The following is a 20,713-nucleotide window of genomic DNA, read 5'->3' on the forward strand; positions in this document are numbered from 1 at the left end:
CTAGTGCAATATGCCATGGTCCCCAATGGGAAAACCCTTGATATATTGAATTAAAAGATTTTTAATGCATAAAAGCAACAGACCTGGATATCATATCTCAAGTGACATCTAACATGAATTTTCCAAATGGAGTGCATTGCGTCTGACATATAACGTGCTGTGAAAATGTGTTTGTTACAGATACAGTTGTTTCTGCAGTTTTATTTAAGTGAAAAGTTTTAGAGTTAAAAAGATACATCAATAAAAAATAACACCAGGCAAAAACTACCAAAATAAAAACACAAAAGTTAGTTTTATATTTGATTTTCACAAATAGAGGACAACCATTCAGAAAAAGAAAAAGAAAAAAAAAACAAAACTTGCCCTGTTTGAAAAAAGCTAAGACCTCCCCTGACCATAAAAGATAGAAATGTTTATCTATTTTGTATATCATTTTGTTTTTTGAATAAAAGTATTCTACGTGATCATCATACCAATATATGATGGTATGGGGCTGCTTTAGAACCTGGATTACTGGCTGTAATCTAATAGAGATGCACCGTTCCAGTTTTTTTCTGATCCAAACTGACAAATTTACCTGGTTAAGTACCAACCAATATCTGATCCAACCGACAATGAATGATCAGTATACCTTGCATTCTGAGGGAAGTCTTTAAACTTGACCTAAATATTGTTACGAAATGTAACAAATCAAAAAATATATAAATATACCCTATATATTAATAACAAAAGCAGATGGACATTAGGTGCAAAACTAAAGACATAACAGTTCCATGTAAAGTGCACTTAATTGGATCTAAAACATCTCCTATCTGTTGGGAGCTGGAGAAATCCCATATTTCTCCAGCAGAGTCCGCCGTGGATCCTCTGAGGGAGCCTCCTGCACAGCTGCAGCTCGTCAAGATCATCAGAGGATCCACTACATAAGCTGTCTTCAGACCTTGCCTCAACGCCGCAGTGTTGTTCCAGTTGGTCAGCGCTAAAGCCTAGATCTTTGAGTATCTCCATGACTTTGAATCCAGGTTGGATTCTAACCACTATCTCTGTGTTTCCAGGAAACCCGTGTCTCCTCCGTGAAAGCTCAGGAAGAGCTAACCTGCCGAGCCGACCCTCTGAGCCAAACCCTGAAGATTCTCTGAGAACCTCCAAGCAGCTCTGGACCAGAGCTGGGAAACCTAAGCTAAGGTCTGTTCAAGCTAGACGTGAGACGCTGAAGCAGCTAACGGACTCTGCTGATAAACACCTCTCCAGAACCAACAGTGACTCTCCCCAAAGAGAACCTCAAGAACCCTCAAGGTACAATCAGAGCTCACTTGGAAATCAAATCCAGTCAGCAGTCCTTAACCGCTCTGTCTCTCACGCAGACTCCGGTGAAACCAGAACCCAGGCCCGAACCTGTCTTCAGTACATTCTGTGTGTTGTGCATAATAAACGTGTTAAACTTTCATCCTTGTGTCCGTCAAGTGGTGTTCTGCATAATTGGGTCTCCATTTGAGAACCCATCATGACAGAACACTGCGGCCAAACTCAAGGCCCAGCAGTTCACCAACTCCGTCGATTAGAGGAACAGGCTGCCCAAATCCATGGACATGGCCTGGCTCTACGTGAGTTAAACACCCACATTGAAAGACAGAATCAAGCAATCCAGGGTTTTGTAAATTACTTCAACAGCGCTAATGCTGCGTCTGTTCAGCAACCATTTCCGGGTCCAGTCCCTCCCCCGAGGTCACAACCTGTGACGTCATCAGAGTTCCGTCCTAGTCTTCCTGAGAAATTCTCCGGTAACATGAAAGATTGCAAAGGATTTTTATTCCAGTGTCGGTTGATATTTCAGAACTCTCCTGGTAGCTTTTCCACAGATCACAAGAAGATAACGTTCATTCTTTCTCAGTTAACAGGAAGAGCCTTGGAATGGGCTCAGGCAAGATTTGCCACGGACGACAGTTTAAATTGCCGTTTTTCTGACTTCATTGCTGAATTTACCCAGGTTTTCAACCAGGAAACTGACAAAACTATTGATTCCAGAGCTCCTTTCAGCCTTAAACAAGGAAATTCATCGGTGGCAGATTTTTCAATAAACTTCCGGGTTAAGGCGGCAGCTTCCGGATGGAACCAAAGCGCCTTGAAGGGAGCCTTCTTCATGGCATTAAACGAACAGATTAAAGATGAACTAGCAACCCTCGACGAACCAGCTTCCCTCGAAGATTTAATTCGCCTTTCCATTAGGCTTGATAATAGGATTCGAGCCAGAAACAGTTCTAAGAAGCTGAGCAATTTCTCTTCTGCCTCTCTTAATGTGACTGTTTGTTCTCCCTCTACAGAGCAGATGCCCACTCAGAGGTCTAAGTCCCAATCTCTACCATTGCCCGTTCAAGCCTCTCATTCGGGGGAAAGGGATTTTGAACCTATGCAGGTGGAACACACTAGGCTCACTCCAGAGGAGAGACAGAGGCGTTTCCTAAGTAAGCTATGTATCTACTGTGGCGAGAGTGGACACTTCATCGCCTCCTGTCCGGCTAAATCAAAAGCCGGGGCCCGCCAGAGGATCTGAGTAGTCTGGCGGGCCAAATTAATACAATAAAATCTCCTCGTTTGTTGCTGCCTGCCACGCTCTTCTGTGATAACCAAAGTCTCTCTTTCTCCGCTTTCATCGACTCAGGCTGTGAGCGTAACCTAATCGACTCTAACCTCGTCCAGCAACTCCAGATTAAAACCGTTCCTCTCTCTCAGCCTCTCAGTGTGTCCGCCATAGACGGAAAAAGACTCCACCGTGTTACCCACCAAACCCAGCCCCTCGAGCTACTGCTGTCAGGTAACCACCGAGAGACAATAACTTTCTTTGTTTTTCCCTCTGCATGTTCCCCGCTGGTCCTCGGGTTCGAGTGGTTGGAGAAGCATAACCCTCACATTAATTGGACTAAACGTCTTCTGGAATCATGGTCCACTACGTGCCACGAAACCTGCCTTCGTTCTGCTGCCCCTGTGGTGGGGCCTCCTAGTGGTGGGGGGGAGATGGACTCTCCTGACCTTTCTTCAGTTCCCTCTGAGTACCATGACCTAGCCCCTGTCTTCAGTAAGGTCAGTGCGACGTCCCTACCTCCACACAGACCATACGATTGCGCCATTGAACTTTTACCTGGTGCACCCCTTCCTAGCAGCAGATTGTATAACATTTCCAAGCCCGAAAGAGAAACAATGGAAAAATACATCAACGAATCATTAGCTGCTGGAATAATTCGCCCTTCATCCTCTCCATTGGGCGCCGGTTTCTTCTTCGTGGGCAAGAAGGATGGTTCCCTGAGACCCTGTATTGATTATCGAGGTTTGAATCAGATCACAATTAAAAATAAATACCCACTGCCTCTTCTCGCCTCTGCTTTTGAACCTGTACAGGGTGCAACAGTGTTTTCCAAGCTGGACTTAAGAAACGCCTATCATCTCCTTAGGATACGAGAGGGTGATGAATGGAAAACTGCCTTTAAGACACCCTTGGGTCAATTCGAATACCTGGTGATGCCCTTCGGTTTAACAAACGCTCCTGCCTGCTTTCAGGCTTTGGTTAATGATGTTCTCAGAGATTTCCTCAACGTGTTTGTTTTTGTGTACATTGATGACATTCTCATCTATTCCAAGGACCTCCAGGAACACAAGAGACATGTCCGTCTTGTCTTACAGAGACTACTGGAGAATAAGTTGTTCGTGAAAGCCGAGAAGTGCGAATTCCATCAACCTTCAGTCACCTTTTTGGGGTTTGTGCTCGAGGGCGGCCAGGTAAAACCTTCAGAAGACAAGATCAAAGCAGTTTTAGACTGGCCAGTTCCTGAAAACCGAAAACAGCTACAGAGGTTTTTAGGGTTCGCTAACTTCTATTGTCGATTCATCAGAAACTACAGTCAAACCGCCCTTCCATTAACCTCTCTGACTTCCATTAAACAAACTTTTCAGTGGACTCCCGAGGCTCAAGCCACCTTTGAGAAACTCAAATCCTTGTTTTCTAGAGCTCCCGTTCTGAGACAACCTGACCCAACAAAACAGTTCATCCTAGAGGTGGATGCTTCTGATTCTGGGGTTGGAGCGGTTCTCTCCCAGTGGCTCGACTCTGATCAGAAGATACACCCATGCGCATTCTTCTCTCGTAGACTCTCTTCCGCAGAACAGAACTATGACATGGGTGACCGAGAGCTCTTGGCTATTAAGTTGGCGTTGGAAGAATGGAGACATTGGCTGGAGGGAGCTGAGCATCCGGTTCTTGTATGGACAGACCACAAGAACCTGGCTTACATCCAGTCAACCAAGCAGGCAAATCCTCGCCAATCCAGGTGGTCAATCTTCTTCTCACGTTTCAACCTTATCATTTCCTACAGACCTGGATCCAAGAACGTGAAGCCCGATTCTCTCTCTCGTCTCTACTCCGCCGATCATCCAGAGACACCTGAACCTGTCCTTCCAGCTTCATGTACCATTGGAGTGGTCAATTGGGAGATAACGGATCTTATCAACTCTGCCCTAGCCACAGAACCAGATCCAGGTACCGGTCCGCCTAATCGTTCTTATGTCCCATCTTCTGTCAGGTCCCGTCTGATCCAGTGGATGCATGCCGCCAAATTCACCGCTCATCCAGGAGTGAGTAGAACAGTTGCTCTCATCTCCAGGCGCTTCTGGTGGCCCACACTCCACAAGGACGTAAAGGAGTATGTGTTGGCTTGCCCCACATGTGCCCGCAACAAAGCCTCACACCAACCTCCTTCAGGCCTGCTTCAACCACTACCTGTTCCCTCGCGTCCTTGGTCCCACATTGCCATTGATTTTGTCACCGGTCTCCCTGTCTCCCGAGGTATGTCCACCATTCTAACCATTGTTGATCGTTCCTCGAAGTCCTGCCATCTAGTACCCCTCAGGAAACTTCCCACGGCCTTCCAGACAGCCCAGCTACTTATTAAACATGTTTTCCGACTTCATGGCATTCCCCAGGAAATCCTCTCGGACAGAGGTCCACAATTCATCTCACAGGTATGGAAGGCTTTCTGTTCTGCTCTCGGTTGCAAACCATCCCTCACTTCAGGTTACCACCCTCAATCCAACGGCCAGACAGAACGTATGAACCAGCAGCTGGAATCCACCCTCTGCTGTCTCACCTCCAATAACCCCGTGGATTGGAGTCAATACCTCCCGTGGATAGAATACGCCCACAACTCTCTCCGTTCTGCATCCACTGGACAGTCCCCATTTCAGGTCAGTCTCGGATATCAACCACCTCTTTTCCCCGCAGATGAGAGAGAGATATCGGTGCTGTCCGTCAATCATCACATTCGCCGTTGCCAGAGGATTTGGAGGGAAACCATCTCCACACTCAATCAGTCATCAGCATCTGCAAAACGTTTCGCCGACGCCAAGAGACGTCCCGCCCCCGAGTACTCAGAGGGCCAGGAGGTGTGGCTCTCCACTCGAGACATCCCCCTCAAGGGGATGTCTCGAAAACTCTCCCCGAGATTCATCGGACCCTTTAGGATTTCTCGAGTCATCAACCCCTTAGCTGTTCGTCTCCAGTTACCTCAGTCCCTCCGGATCCACCCCACTTTCCACGTGTCCCAGATCAAGCCTGTCTCCTCGAGCCCTCTGTGCCCTCCGTCCGACTCCCCACCACCCGCCCTGGAGGTCGATGGCCATCCGGCCTTCACAGTGCGCCGCATCGTGGACTCCCGTCGACGAGGTCGCGGATGGCAGTACCTCGTCGACTGGGAGGGCTACGGACCGGAGGATCGCCAGTGGGTCCCAGGCTCGTACATCCTCGATCCGGCACTCATCGAGGAGTACGAGCGTTCCTGCCCATCAACCTCTTCCGGACCGCCAAGGGGCGGTCGTTGAGGGGGGGGTACTGTTGGGAGCTGGAGAAATCCCATCTTTCTCCAGCAGAGTCCGCCGTGGATCCTCTGAGGGAGCCTCCTGCACAGCTGCAGCTCGTCAAGATCATCAGAGGATCCACTACATAAGCTGTTGGATTCTAACCACTATCTCTGTGTTTCCAGGAAACCCGTGTCTCCTCCGTGAAAGCTCAGGAAGAGCTAACCTGCCGAGCCGACCCTCTGAGCCAAACCCTGAAGATTCTCTGAGAACCTCCAAGCAGCTCTGGACCAGAGCTGGGAAACCTAAGCTAAGGTCTGTTCAAGCTAGACGTGAGACGCTGAAGCAGCTAACGGACTCTGCTGATAAACACCTCTCCAGAACCAACAGTGACTCTCCCCAAAGAGAACCTCAAGAACCCTCAATGTACAATCAGAGCTCACTTGGAAATCAAATCCAGTCAGCAGTCCTTAACCGCTCTGTCTCTCACGCAGACTCCGGTGAAACCAGAACCCAGGCCCGAACCTGTCTTCAGTACATTCTGTGTGTTGTGCATAATAAACGTGTTAAACTTTCATCCTTGTGTCCGTCAAGTGGTGTTCTGCATAATTGGGTCTCCATTTGAGAACCCATCATGACACTATCAAATCATCAATAACTGATGCAGCAATATTGAAGCGAATATCGAATCCAGCTATTGGATCAGTGCATTTCTGCCTAATAAACTATGCATTTTGCTCAGAAAATCCAGAAAGAGAATGTTTAGACATCATTTTGTCAAAACAAACCATTTCAACTGGTCAAGTGAAAATCAAAAGTAAATTCAACTGAGATGGTTTGTCATGATCCTAGACTGTTCACTGAGCTGTTCATGCTTCAAAAACTCTCAAATACAATGAATATGCATCCTCTACACTGATGTCAAAGACATGAAAGGTTGTTGCTAAGGATGTGTCTTAAGTTGGGGGGTTTACTTCTTCAAAAAGTGGCATCTGGACAGCTTTTCCTCTTTATGAAAAAAAAAAAATCAGCATTTGTATTAATCTTATTATTGGTTTATCTTTGATGTCAAAATTTAACTACCGGAAATGTTTAATTGCTAATAATATTATTATTATTATTATTATTATTATTATCATGATAATAAAAATGGAGAATTTTTTTAGCTGCAAAATACTTTCTCAAAAAATAGCATGCTGTGCAAAACAGCAAAATCCTAAAAAAATCCCGAATCCTACACTTTCTATACCATAGTGCAATGCACCTGTCATGCAGGACTTCAAATCTTACAGCCATTACTGATCATTATTACTGCTGCATGTCACTGAGTGAAAACAAGAACGATTTTTTAGTGCAGATGAGTAATGGATATAAAAGAAAAAAATACAATGTATACAAATATCAAATAAATGATCTTCCAGGAGTTGAGAGTAAATAGGAAGGAGAGAGGCATGTAAATGAAGCAAAGAAGAAAGAAGGAATCTGGTAAAGATAACACAGGTGCGATCATTACAATTTATATAAATGACATCAATTTAAACTCCTACTCACAATGTACAAAAAGAAACAACAATTGCAGAAGCACAAAGCAAAAAGAGAAGCAGCCATTGCAGAGTTCTTTATGGTTTCTTACTGAGGCTTTCATGAGGTTAAAATAAACAAAACATCTGAACATATTTCAGACATGATTTATATACCCATAGAGTTAGCATTTATCACAGACCCAGATATTTAATTTCATTATGAGAAGAAAGCCAGAATCCATTTGTCGTCCTATTCAGAGAGCTGGAAAAACAATATACATGAAACTACTTTACACTTTGACTCTCCAGTGAAAGCTGAACCTTCCTTTGTCAGGTGCCACTAAAAGCACTTTGAGTAGGACTCTGGGCTTAAAATGGGTCTTTTGATGGCAAAGGGTGACAGCACTTTACTTTTCTAGGAAAGAATGGTTTTATTTTATAGAACCTTTACGCTGAGCACAATATAAACGGTAACGGTAGTTCTCGTTTCTTTATCATTATGTTCCTCATGGCCTCTGGCTACAAAACAAAAAACAACTTTTACATCCTTTTAAGCTGATGTGTCCTGCACCCTAAGCCTTGATTCAAGAAGAAGTGCAGTATTATTAGAAACAATGCAATATTCAATTGCAGCTAAACAAAATTTAAAAAAAAATGTGCTTAATTCTGATTTAAAATCATCTGTATGTGCTGTTATATTCCCAAGATAGATATCATTTTGTTTTGGCACTAAAGTAATGCGTTACTCCGTTTTAGGCTCCGCCTCTAACATTGGGGGCCGTTTTCTGGATCTGTTGCTATGTAAACGTGTTCAGATGGCTTCGGTCCGGGAGAACTGCCTTTTTGTTTAACCCCAATTTTCTCCTGTTTATGTGTTTGTTAGGTAGCTTATTTCGTAGGCTTATATATATATATATATATATATATATATATATATATATATATATATATATATATATTGTTTTAAGTCGGAGTTAGGTAAGTCAAGTTTTTTTTTTTTCTTTTAGGGTTGTTTTGTCTGTTATTTTAGCCTGAGCTCTCCCTGAAGTCTGTACAGAAATGCCCTTTTGATTCCTCCATTCACTGTCTACATTTATGTTGGTCCATTATATCTCCTAGACCCAGCAGGGGGACGTAACATTACAAAGTTTATTGGTGAACAGAACATGCTTTGACTTCCATTTTCTCCTCGTCTCAACATTAGTTATATATGTAAATTGTAACAACAAATGACAAATGAGGATACACAAACAATATGTATAGGTGTAAGTATGCATACAAATGTATTTTATATATCCTATATAAATAGAAATACAGTTTGTGAGAGGACAGTGTGTTTTTTTTTTTTTTTTCTAAGCAGTGTCTGTGGTGTTTAACTGAGATGGTCAAAAATACAGACTGTGGAAAACAAAAATCTGTTCTTGTGGCGACTTTGTTTAGGGAATAATGTTCTGTAGAGTTGACCTGAAGGTAATATTCAAAATAGTCTTTGAAAAGAATGTGTGGAATCAGCACAGATGTTAGCTACACTTTTTCTGACCCTAGATCTGACACGGTTCTGGGTTGGAGAGAAGGTCAGGCATGATAATTTCCTCTGGAGACCTTGTTTCGTACTGTTTTCACCTTTACTGTTTTATGCCTGAGCCAAACCACATAGTCATTGATGGACATAGAACAGTCAGAATAACGGCAGTGTAGAATATTTTAATGATTTTACTTCAAGAAACTGTTTAAACTTTACTGGCATTTCTTTCTACAAGAGGTTGTCTTCTATAAACCCAGTACACATTGTTGCTTTGATCCCAAAGGTTTGCCCGAGCACGAAGGAAGCTTGGGGTAATAAAGCAAGCATTAAAATGATGATACATTACCTAAAACATAAAAGAAATGTTGTACATACACATCATCGTTTTTCAAGATAGTCCTTTGCGAAACAATGGCATACACACTTAATGCCAATTAGGGGCTATCAGGTCTCCAGGTGCACAGGTGCTTTTTTTCTGGACAAAAGCCTTTTGTCATCTGAAGAACTTTTGCAGCCAATAACAGGTTTTCTTTGAAAATTGCCCCATATTTAGCCCCGTTTATCTTCCAGTCAGCTTCAACTAGCTTACCCACTTCCACTGAAGGAAAAAAAGAACCCTGCAGTGCTATTCTTCACAACCATGGTAAGAATGTTGTGCTCAGGATGATATAATATGCTTTTTGCCACAATGCCAAAGAGTTTCTTCAAGTTCAAAATCATGTTGTTTATGTTTTATAACATTATAATTTCACTGTTTAGTGAATCATTTCTGTGCCAAATGTCTACTAATTTAGATCTTTTATGCTTTTTTTTTCTTCTGGAGAAGAAAACAAAACTTGGTCCCTTTATATTTCTTGTCAAGATTATGTCTTACATCTAGTTTGAGTTAAGGTTATTTTTAACAACTTCATGCTATGGTGACAAAGTCATGGTTCTTTTCTGCTATAGACACACAAATAGAGAGCAGGAGGTGCTTGTGGCATAACAGTCAAAACAATACTTTTCAATCACAGCCTGATATAACTAAAATCACAGGCAAAAAGATAAAAATGTAAACTCAAAGCAGGTAGAAAGAGCAAGCTGGGAGGGTAATGCTGTAAAGCTCCTAACATGCTGTGATTCTAAAGCTTACTGTCAGAGACATGCTGGCAGAATCAAGCAAACACTTGGAATCAGCAGGAAGACTAAAAGCAACAACTACGAGTGACACTACTAAGCAAGATCGCTTTTTTTATATGTGTATATATAAACAGGTGAGCTTAGAGAGGGGGGTGGCTGATCCTGAGAGAAGTGCAAAGATCAATAGAAGGAGGGAGAATTTCTTATGGCTTTAAGTGGTCAGATAACATCTTTTCCGCACCGAATAATACATAGCACTTGTAGCAGTGGGACAAAGATAAAACACTTTCTAATGCTGACTAACATGATACAATTACAGACTGTAATTTACATAAAGTGGTTTGCAATGTTGCAATATGCTGAGCTCAGCTGTGCTCAACTTTTAACCAGTCAACTGCTATAATGATGTATGACAAATTAAATTACTGGTCAAGTGTTGGGTGAGTGTTTACAAAATGCATCTGTAAAGGCACAACAACCATTTTTGTTAATTTAAACTACAAGAAATTTCATATTTGCAAAGCCAGCAGTTCTTTTGAATGTATGCATAACAACCGCAAGAAGCTGACTTTCTAAAACAAATGGCCAATATCTAGATGTGTATACAAGTGAGTGTGTATGGTTGGAATAGAGAAAGACACACAGAGCATACTGCAGTTATCTTGGCTCAGAGGCTCCAAGGTTGTCACTTCTTATCAGTCTGATTGGTACTCAAACTTTCATAGTACCTTGACTCTCCCTCCTCACTCATTACTTTCCTCACTTCACCGCCTCTATATTTCTTTTACTACAGAAACTATGGCTTGTGGGTGCCCTTTCTTTGTGTTGCTGTGACCTGAAAAATATACCTTTCTGACTCATTGGGCTCTCTGTTTGCTCACTCAAGTCTGTAACTTAAATTACTTTCAAAAGAAATAGTTCAAATAGCAATAAAGACATCACACAAAAACTGCAGGGAAGGAAAACATTGTTTTAGAGGGTTTTGGTATGAGACCATCCATGAGCGAGGAGATAATTTTTTAACCAAACAGCCAAGCACCCATGGTTACCAGCCATGCTGCAATTCATAGCCTGGTTGTTGGCAATGCAACTTTTAGCCGTGTACATCTACATCCGACTGGGTTTTTGTGAAAAAGTAGAAGAAAAAGATCAAAAAGGGACACTCTTAAAAAGTCAAGTTTAAAGCTTTCCACAACCCGTCTAAAGGATTTAGCAAAGATGTAAAGCATCATCCATTATTTAACTATGACAACAAGTAAAGGTTTAAGGATATGAAAATTATAAGAAAACACATAACACACCCCAGTTTGTGGACTGGAGGGTAAAGTGTCCATCCATGTAGTCAACATGACAGGATCAATAGAATGCACCTTTTATCATTTCTTTCTATACCGTACACCTTTAATCTCGAGTTCAAGACAAACTCTGATGTATCATCTGCAAAAATACTCTGAGTACTCTGTAGTCATCTGTCTACATGTCTGTTTGTCTATCAAAGATGAACAAAAACATATGGAACAAATATTAAAAGATCAGCAATCCTCATCCTCCTGCACCATTGAGAGCATTCTGACTTGCTGTCTCACTATGTGGTGTGGTGGTTGCAGCGCCTCAGACTGGAAGAAAGTGAGATTTCATCCCAGCGCTTCATGTCCCAAGCCTGTTACATCATCAGTGATCCCCCCACCATGGACTGTTCTCCTTGCTGCCGTCTGGAAATAGGCTTTGCAGCATTTGATACATGACCAGCAGGTACGGTAACAGCTTTTTCCCTGCGGCCATAAGACTGTTGAAAAGTTAAAAAACTCTAATCAAGTCACAAATCGAGACTCTGCATCACACTAACATCATACTTGCATTACACAGTGAATCTCCAAAACAGAACTCAACTCAGTGTTTCTACTGCACCATATTTATTTATTCATTTTTGAACTGCTCTGAATTTTCCACATCAATGTCTTTTGCACCAGTTCTCTCCTACACTGTTTACAATTTGATCACTGCAGCACTTTATAAATGGAAATATTCATTTTCACTGCTGGGCTGCTGCTCATTCACTGTCGAAAAGCTGTATGTAAGAAACTTACATTTTGTATACACTGTGTATAGAAAATGACAATAAAGTTTTTCTAAGTCTAAATCAAAGCAAAGAGAGTCATGAAACCTGCAATCGATACTATCAATTTAACAATTTGAAGGTACTGTAAGGTAAGGAAGCAAAGCGGGGAGAATGTTTTTGTCAATCAAAATGGAAGATAGTTAAAAACAATTAAATCATCAATCATTCGTACCACTGTTGCCCCAGAGCCCGTCCAACGCGACTCGCTCCGTAAAATGTCTCTTATCAATTCAGAAAACTTGCTATATTAAGACATGTTCAAAATAAATAAATCCTAAAATAAAAAAAAAACTGTTTGAAGATTAATTTCAATATGCAAACACAGTAAAATGTGCAATAATATGAGTTTAAATGTCATTATTTAAAAAGTGTACACACGTTTTAAACTACACCCCTAACCCCCAAGTCTTAATCAGACTTGGGGCACAGTGCTACAGTATCTATGTGTTTTGACATGTTTTACAAGAATAGAGCAGGAAGCACAAGGGCAGACAGCAAATTAATGGTAAAAAGTTATTTTTGCAGCTCAATCCTTCCTATATTGATTGGAAGATAGAAATTATATTTTACAGCACACAATAGATGGCTCATTATCAAAGCAAGTTGCTCTGTATAACATGTGACCGAAGAACACTGCCTGTATTTAGGGTAAAAAAAACTTCTTCAAACAGTTCTGGCACAGTTTGGTGAATATCAGTTTTTGTTCCAGCAAGATGGAGCTTTAATGAAAAGCTAAAAGTGATAAACTGATATAAACATAAATGTACTGACATTTCTTATCTATGGCTGGGAAGCTCCTAAGATCCTAGGCCTCATTAACACTGACAACATTCTTTGTCTGCTTTGCCATCCATCATAAACTCTGCAGAGCAGCAATCCCCACTTGAGGCATGTATAATCTGGTCATGCATCCAGAAAGCTCCAATCTTACTTTAAAAAGTACGTAATTTGCTTTACTCTTTCCGAGTCTGACATCCTGTGTGGCTCATCTGTTTTGTTAATTATGTATGCATTTGCCTCTTCATCAGTTAAAAATACACTTAATCCTTACTTTCAACAGACAAAAAGTAAGGACCACAGATAGTGCCTATTTTTAATCCTTCCAGTGCTTTTTTTTTTATAAATTCTATTTAAATCAACTTTAGTTTTTTCCATATACTTCAGCAGCATTTTAAACAAAAAATAAATTTCAAACTTATATGCCAATAGAGAGTGTCCTGAATCTTGATGGTGGTAAAATTCATTGTGAGGCTGAGCGGCATGTACTGTATGTGATCCAGTGCAGTGAGGACTGTACAGCCTCCTATAATAGAAAAACCAAACAACAACTTCACAAATGCATGACGCAGAATAGGAGAGCCAGTAGCTCTAAACCTGAATAGTTATCATTAGCAGGTTGTAACATTTTCAGTCAATATTGGTACTGATAAACTGTTTCCCGATAATTCATTAAATAATACTTTAGCTCAGGGTTAGGATTAAAGCATTAAGTGTGAATGCACCATTAAACGCAAATTATATCTAAGCTTTAAATGATTAAACTATGATAAATAGGAATTAAGAAGGTATATCCAACTCCAGTAATCGAGGGGAAATCCTGCATGCTTTAGATTCGTCTCTGCCTTAGCACAATTACAATAGATAGACAAGAACCAGCTGTGTTAAAGAAGAGAAACATAAGAAACATATGACATCAGCCCTTAAGGAGTAATTTTGAACATTTTAGGCATTGAGACTACATTCAATAGGGTTATATGTTTATAAGATGAAAACGTTTGGATCACAATAAAGAACATGCCAGTTTTTTGACCAGGTAATGAAAGGAAACACAGCTGGTTCCAGTCTGTTTGTTTTTACTCAAGAATTTTTTTAAACTATCTTCTTAACTTAAATGTCATTTTTTCCCCACTAGGTTTGTCTTTTTGTAAAGAATTGATGAGATTCGATGATATACAGTAGCACATTGCTAATACTATCACTATAAACACAAACCGAAAAAATGTTCCAGCATAATTAATTTCATATCAAAATCTAAAGTAGAACTACTTAAATACCTCAAAACACTGGTGCAAGTACTATAAAAAAAATTCAAATAGGAATATGCAAAAGTGTTCCTCCAGTAGGCTTTCCTTATACTGTAGTAACATACAGTAAAAGAGAGTGGAGCCCAGATACAACTGTTTCCCTTCTCATATGTAATTCTTCAGTGCCATCCTCTCTCAAGTCCGTGAGGTGCTTTTAAATGATTGGAGGATCTTCAATCATGGTGAAAGGAAAATCATTTCAGAGATGCATGAGGAGCCAGGATGCAACAGCATAATCAAAAGCACAAAAATATTTCTACCCATCTAAGATTTTAACCATTATTAAATTCAAACTTTGCATAAATTGGAAAAAACAGTTAAGAACTGATCTAAGATCTGATGACTCTTCTTGAAAAGACGTGGTATGAAAATGTGTATTTTAATTTTAACAGACAAACGTGGATTTTAATCAAATGTTATCTACATTCTAATTTTTTTTTTTTTTTTTTTGGTCAATATACTAGATCATGGGTTTTAAAAATGTGGGAGTCTAAGCCCCCCTCAATAATAATGGCAATCCGTGGAGCAGAGAACATAATCTACCTAAAACCTTTGTTCCAATCATGTTTATTTTATTTGCCAGACAAGAGCAGCTTATCAAAATAGATATGGAGCGGATCTAGTTAGAACTATAACAAGTAGTTCTGCTCCATACTTCTGGGTTTAAAGAAGAAAAACTTGCCTGAGATTTTATTGATAGAGAGGGCTGATTGTTTTAAAGGATTGTTGCTCCCATCCTAGGAGACAAAGGAGATTTATTTTGTACATTTATTACCCATTGCTGCTTTAAAAGGCTGACTTAATATAAAAATATTTTTATATCAAAGCTGTTTTAGTTTTAACATTTTCCAAACACTGAAGCACAGCTAAGGGGAAAAGATTAGCTGTTAGAAGTAAAATATTAAAGAAAGGTTGCTGACCTTAACTGTTTTAGTTGTGAAACTGATTTGTGCTTTTCTTTGCATTGCTATCATGAAAAAGTAATGTGACTACAACCTTTTTATTGATGGATCTTACTATATCAGAAAGATTTACAGAACCCTGGTTAAGTGAAAAGTCTTAGGGACTTAACACACTGAGATCCTAATGCATTTTTTAAAATGTTTTTCCAATGTTTTATGTGTATCTATGACAAAGTGAACAGATCTGCTAAGGGAAAATGCAGTTTATGCTCAACCCTTCCTTAATCCTCTTTCTTTTCCAAAAAGCATTTAAAGTTTGTAGTTGTCTACTTTCCTGACTAGGTGTACCAATGGTGCAGACCGTGGCAGTGAGAAAAAATGTTATTCAATCCCTCCGTCAAACTAGGCTGGGACCAACAATGTGCTCTAAAATAACATTTTATTTAGACATTCAGGAACCAGAGTTAATTCATTGAACAAATCTGGGAATACAGTGACTAGTCAATGTTCTATTCCATACAGTTTTACTAATTTAAGGTTATTGGCACCGTATCAAAACTGAGATCAGATTTTTTATTTTATTTATATATGTACAAAATGGATTGGTATTTGGGAATATTTAAGACATAATCCACCTTAGTCTCATCTGTAGAGAAGCAACACCATGGCCATAATACATACTATAACCATCACTGTGATATGTGCTATGCCTACCTTTTTTTGTTGTTCTGAAGCAACTATATCAGCTGGTTTAAGCAAAAAGTTACAGAAGAATCACCAAAAAATTGCTCATTTTGAAAAGAGGAAATGAGCTGCATTTTCTTTGGTATGAATCAACGTCAGTTGAAACAGTGAAATAAGTGAAGCCTCATACATCCACATCAATAACCAAGAAATGTGCCTACTTCAGCACTGCATTTAAATTTGAAACTAGAGTTGTTTTGAATTGCCATACAGTACAGGTGCTGGTCATAAAATTAGAATATCATGAAAAAGTAGATTGATTTCAGTAATTCCATTTAAAAAGTGAAACTTGTATATTATATTCATACATTACATACAAACTCATATATTTCAGATGTTTATTTTGTTTAATTTTGATGATTACAAATGACAACAAATGAAAATCTCAAATTCATCATATCAGAAAATTAGAATATTGTGAAAAGGTTCAAAATTGATGGCCCCTGGTGCCACACTCTAATCAGCTAATTAACTCAAACCACCTGCAAAAGCCTTTAAATGGTCTTTCAGTCTAGTTCTATAGGCTACACAATCATGGGGAAGACTGCTGACTTGACAGTTGTCCAAAAGACGACCATCGACACCTTGCACAAGGAGGGCAAGACACAAAAGGTCATCGCTAAAGAGGCTGGCTGTTCACAGAGCTCAGTGTCCAAGCACATTAATAGAGAGGCGAAGGGAAGGAAAAGATGTGGTCGAAAAAAGTGTACAAGCAAGAGAGATAACCGCACCCTGGAGAGGATTGTGAAACAAAACCCATTCAAAAATGTGGGGGAGATTCACAAAGAGTGGACTGCAGCTGGAGTGAGTGCTTCAAGAACCACCACACACAGACGTATGAAAGACATGGGTTTCTGCTGTCGCATTCCTTGTGTCAAGCCACTCTTGAACCACAGACAGCGTCAGAAGCGTCTTGCCTGGGCTAAAGAGAAACAGGACTGGACTGCTGGTGAGTGGTCCAAAGTCATGTTCTCTGATGAAAGTAAATTTTGCATTTCCTTTGGAAATCAAGGTCCCAGAGTCTGGAGGAAAAGAAGAGAGGCACTTCATCCACGTTGCTTGAAGTCCAGTGTAAAGTTTCCACAGTCAGTGATGGTTTGGGGTGCCATGTCATCTGCTGGTGTTGGTCCATTGTGTTTTCTGAGGTCCAGGGTCAACGCAGCCACATACCAGGAAGTTTTAGAGCACTTCATGCTTCCTGCAGCTGACCAACTTTTTGGAGATGCAGATTTCATTTTCCAACAGGACTTGGCACCTGCACACAGTGCCGAAGCTACCAGTACCTGGTTGAAGGACCATGGTATCCCTGTTCTTAATTGGCCAGCAAACTCTCCTGACCTTAACCCCATAGAAAATCTATGGGGTATTGTGAAGAAGAAGATGCAATACACCAGACCCAACAATTCAGAAGAGCTAAAAGCCACTATTAGAGCAACCTGGGCTATCATAACACCTGAGCAGTGCCACAGACTGATCGACTCCATGCCACGCCGCATTGCTGCAGTAATACAGGCCAAAGGAGGCCCAACTAAATACTGAGTGCTGTACATGCTCATACTTTTCATGTTCATACTTTTCAGTTGGCCAACATTTCTATAAATCCTTTGTTTTTATTGGTCTTCAGTAATATTCTAATTTTCTGATATGATGAATTTGAGATTTTCATTTGTTGTCATTTGTAATCATCAAAATTAAACAAAATAAACATCTGAAATATATGAGTTTGTATGTAATGTATGAATATAATATACAAGTTTCACTTTTTAAATGGAATTACTGAAATCAATCTACTTTTTCATGATATTCTAATTTTATGACCAGCACCTGTACCTTTCTTTTGTATGTTGCTTTGTTGAGCCTTTATATTACTTTGTCCACTTTGACTTAAATGTTTAATTTGATCCATTATGACTTCTGAGTAGCAGGCTGAGTTTTTTTGAGCACATCAGAAAAATATAGAAGGCTAAAACCATAAAAGTTATTCCCCAATAAGCTCTTGACGGAATTAATGTGTATTTATTTGCTCACATATGGCAGTGATCTTGCCAAGAATAAAAAGATGAGGTAGACAATCTGCAGGTAGGCCTCAGGTCTTTCTGGCCCGACATTATTGTGTGTCTGTGTGGGTGGAGGGGGTGTTAAGGCATGAATGCTCTACTGGTTCACCCATAATCATTTGTGTTTACAGTAAGTGTGGGTGGGTGTGTGTAGAAAGGGATAAATGCTCTGCTGACTTGTCAGAGCTGTGGATTTTTCCCCGCAGCAACTTTGTTTCATCTATAAAGTGGCAATGCTAGTTTCTCTGGATAACAGCATCAACTAAATGATAGAGACAGAGATACAAACGCACTGCACACAGTGCTGTGTAAGCATAAGTAGAAACCACAGTCTGTCAGACTCTGTCTTGTAACACTTGTCATTACACAAAGGATTACCACTGCCATCTGTCAGGAAAAAAAAGAAATCTGTCTGTATGTCAAAATAACGTTTATTGAAATATTTTATCCTAAGTAGTTTGTAATGATATTGCATGTCATTAATATACAAAAACAATAGTCTCATCCAAAAGGAGTCTCATTAGCACAGTAATAAGACAGCCTTCTTTCCTTAAATTAATAGGTTTGGAAGATAGACTTCAGACTGTTGAATATTGAAAAAAAACTCCAAATCAAGTCACAGACTTTACATCAAACTGATCATATCAATGCGTTTCTTTGCACCATGTTTTTCTGCTACAATGTTTACATTTGATCACTGCTGCACTTTAACAAATGGAAGTGTTTGTAGGTTTTGTAGAGGTACCTCTACTGTTTGTAGAGTTACTATCTGATAATACTGTCACTTGTATTCCTTTTCAACCTTCCAAATTAGAGATTGTTTAAATCTCACAACAGTAAATCTATATTTTAATTGTTTTACAACCCTCATTTTTACCTGTCTTTGGTCATCCAAGGTTAAACCACCTTTACCAGAAACAAGGGGGTTTGAGAAGTGAGAAAGGCTTTAAAGGAATAGTACACCCAAAATTTGATTAGCCTTTATTTTCTTCTCACCCCCATGCTGAACAACACTCTGGAGTACTTTTTTGATATCTCAAATGCATCTGGAGATCTGGGAGGCTTCTTGCTGTCTGCTGACATTCAAATAATGGAGGTCTATTGTGCCCGAGACAGAAAGGTCCATAAAAGTCCACAAAAAACGTGTCAATATTCCTCCATACTGCTCGTCCAATGTATTCCAAGTGTCCTGAGTGGGTAGCATCCAGAATTTACTCGAAACAAAGTCATTTAGAATGTTTTTAGAGCATAAACAGTAGTGTATAGGATTTCCTAAAAGCGCGTTCACGAGTCTACGGAAACCGCGGCAGACCAAACCAGACGAAAGTGCGCATTCAGCTCGGCAAAGAACTCATGCTCTTCCTCAACACTGAAGTCCTCAGACATTTTTCTTTCATTGTTTCTTTCTTTGCACAGGTAAACAGCACATTTCTTCTTCTACGCTTGCATTATCGGCAGAGCAGACGCTGAATGCGCACTTTCATCTGGTTTGGTCTGCCGGCTTCCGTAGCGTCGTGAACGCGCGCGCTTTCAGGAAATCCTATACACTACTGTTTATGCTCTAAAAACAAAAGCCTCCCAGATCTCCAGATGCATTTGAGATATCAAAAAAGTACTCCAGAGTGTTGTTCAGCATGGGGGTGAGAAGAAAATGAAGGCTAATCATGTTTTGGGTGTACTATTCCTTTAAAAGTATGAAACCTCAATGCTATAGCAGAAGAATAAAAAACATGTAGTTCTGTTCTCAACTTATATTATATATATATATATATATATATATATATATATATATACACTATATTGCCAAAAGTATTTGCTCACCCATCCAAATTATTGGAATCAGGTGTTCCAATCACTTCCATGGCCACAGGTGTATAAATTCAAGCACCTAGGCATGCAGACTGTTTTTACAAACATTTGTGAAAGAATGGGTCGCTCTCAGGAGCTCAGTGAATTCCAGCGTGGAACTGTGATAGGATGCCACCTGTGCAACAAATCCAGTCGTGAAATTTCCTCGCTCCTAAATATCCCACAGTCAACTGTCAGCTGTATTATAAGAAAATGGAAGTGTTTGGGAACGACAGCAACTCAGCCACGAAGTGGTAGGCCACGTAAACTGACGGAGCAGGGTCAGCGGATGCTGACGCGCATAGTGCGAAGAGGTCGCCAACTTTCTGCAGAGTCAATCACTACAGACCTCCAAACTTCATGTGGCCTTCAGATTAGCTCAAGAACAGTGCGCAGAGAGCTTCATGGAATGGGTTTCCATGGTCGAGCAGCTGCATCCAAGCCATACATCACCAAGTGCAATGCAAAGCGTCGGATGCGGTGGTGTAAAGCACGCCGCCACTGGACTCTAGAGCAGTGGAGACGCGTTCTCTGGAGTGACGAATCGCGCTTCTCCATCTGGCAATCTGATGGACGGGTCTGGGTTTGGCGGTTGCCAGGAGAACGGTACTTGTCTGACTGCATTGTGCCAAGTGTAAAGTTTGGTGGAGGGGGGATTATGGTGTGGGGTTGTTTTTCAGGAGCTGGGCTTGGCCCCTTAGTTCCAGTGAAAGGAACTCTGAATGCTTCAGCATACCAAGACATTTTGGACAATTCCATGCTCCCAACTTTGTGGGAACAGTTTGGAGCTGGCCCCTTCCTCTTCCAACATGACTGTGCACCAGTGCACAAAGCAAGGTCCATAAAGACATGGATGACAGAGTCTGGTGTGGATGAACTTGACTGGCCTGCACAGAGTCCTGACCTCAACCCGATAGAACACCTTTGGGATGAATTAGAGCGGAGACTGAG

General features: G+C 40.5%; 1 protein-coding gene across 5 annotated transcripts in view; it reads right to left on the reverse strand.

Annotated features, from left to right (window-relative positions):
* Nucleotides 1-20,713, reverse strand: part of LOC119780510 (protocadherin-15-like) — a 336,939-nt gene that overhangs the window by 192,014 nt on the left and 124,212 nt on the right. The window lies entirely within an intron of this gene.

Source organism: Cyprinodon tularosa, unplaced genomic scaffold (genome assembly GCF_016077235.1).
Source record: "Cyprinodon tularosa strain WSP-4 unplaced genomic scaffold, ASM1607723v1 ctg161, whole genome shotgun sequence".
NCBI classification, from domain to species: Eukaryota; Metazoa; Chordata; class Actinopteri; order Cyprinodontiformes; family Cyprinodontidae; genus Cyprinodon; species Cyprinodon tularosa.